Genomic DNA, 1,871 nt, shown 5'->3' on the forward strand with positions numbered 1-1,871 from the left:
GCCTCAGTTCAGACTCAGCTAACTAATTTGCCCTCAGTTTGTGCCCCAGCATCCTCCAGTGATGCTTTCTGTACATTGCAGGCACCAAAGATCCTCTTTAATTAATTAGTGGATCAATTAATCAATGAAACAACAATGCTGTCGAGTAGTTGTTCATAGACCATGCCAATTTCAGAAAGTCCTTCTAACCTACACAACAGCGTTAGGGTAGCTAAGACTGTAAAGCATTTAGGAATAAAACCAATCTGGTCATTACTAAGACAAAATTCCACCAATACAAACACTGGCAACACTAGAATTAACCAAAGACACTGCTTCACATGCCCAAGTACACTAAGCTGATTTACCTACCGTAGAAGAGGACATTACACATCTCAAAGAACTAAATGATGGGTTGGGAATGTAACTCAGTAGCAGAATGAACGCTGGCGTGCATATGGCCTGCCTGTGTCAGATCCCTAGTACAGCAAGAAGACACACATACAAATTAAATAAACAAATTACATAACTCTTTGATTGAACTCTGGTGTTCTGAGTGTTCAGGAAGAAAAAAAAGCAGGTGTTATATACCTTTGGTTATTGTGAAATTTAAGAAGCAAATGTGATATACGGGATGGTGCATGGTGCATAGAGGAACCTCCACCCGACTAGGAGTGGGAATTTCCCTTGTTCTTATTTTGCAAGTAAGCTGAGTTAACAGACAAAGCCATGAGGAGAGATGAATGAATGACAGCTGAGAGATATTAGTCAAATTCCACAGCGTTAAGTTATTATGAATCAGAGGTGTCAAGTCCACTCCCAAGTTTCCTAAGAGCAGCTTTCTTCAGTCTTGCAGGAGTATCTTGTTCGGAGGATAACTGAGAAGCACAGAGGAAGGAGGAAAGAGGAAGTGGTTACTCCTTGCAGAGGGTGAAATTGGTACATAGGACCCCTTCATTGTGATGGGGACTACTTTGTTTGTCAGGCGTGGGCCAGCTCCAGGGCATTTAAAAATCTGCAGATCTCCCAGGGTCTGCATTTCACGGAAGAAAAGGAAGATTAATTGCAGGCACCTGCCAGTCTGCTCACCCGACTTAATGCAACCAATGCAGGAAGTTTCCACTCTCATTCCAGAAACCACCCATTCTCCTGCCTCTGGAAGGTTTGCACATCTCTCTGAAAAGTGGGCAAGCAAGTCATCATTTCTCCTAAGCAGTAGAAAAAGCTAACCTCGACAAACCTTGAAATTTGTCCTAAGAAATCTGAATGGTTACTTAAGAGATATTTCAACAACGCACATCTTAGGTAAGCTTCCCCAGAAAGAGGCCTTGCATGTAAGTTGATGTACATGCAAGGCCGATTGGTTCCTAGGCTTTTGTTTGGTTGGCTTTGTTTTGACTTTGAGAACTGTTTGTTTGTGGGTTGTTTTTTTTTTGTTTTGTTTTGTTTTTTCCAGATAGGGTCTATTATGTAGCACTAGCTGTCCTAGAACTGGCTCTGTAGACAAGGCTGGCATTGAACTCACAAAAATCTTTTTTTTTTTTTTTTTTTTTTTAAAAATATGGAACGCTTCACGAATTTGCGTGTCATCCTTGTGCAGGGGCCATGCTAATCTTCTCTGTATCGTTCCAATTTTAGTATATGTGCTGCCGAAGCGAGCACCACAGAAATCTTCCTGCCTCTTCCTCACAAGTATTGGGGATTAAAGCCAAGTAGCTAGTTCCTAGAGTCTTTTTTTTTCTGTTTTTTTGTTTTGTTTTGTTTTGTTTTGTTTTTCGAGACAGGGTTTCTCTGTTGAAGCCCTGGCAGTCACTCTGTAGACCAGGCTGGCCTTGAACTCAGAAATCCGCCTGCCTCTGCCTCCCAAGTGCTGGGATTAAAGGTATGCCCAG

General features: G+C 41.9%; 1 non-coding gene across 1 annotated transcript; it reads right to left on the bottom strand.

Moving 5' to 3' along the window:
• Positions 1 to 1,534: 1,534 nt before the first annotated feature.
• Positions 1,535 to 1,641, bottom strand: LOC116100053. Its single transcript, XR_004122421.1, has one exon. It is a non-coding gene; the product is annotated as a U6 spliceosomal RNA (small nuclear RNA).
• Between the last annotated feature and the right edge of the window lie 230 nt (positions 1,642 to 1,871).

The sequence above is a fragment of the Mastomys coucha genome, unplaced genomic scaffold (assembly GCF_008632895.1).
Source record: "Mastomys coucha isolate ucsf_1 unplaced genomic scaffold, UCSF_Mcou_1 pScaffold20, whole genome shotgun sequence".
NCBI lineage: Eukaryota > Metazoa > Chordata > Mammalia > Rodentia > Muridae > Mastomys > Mastomys coucha.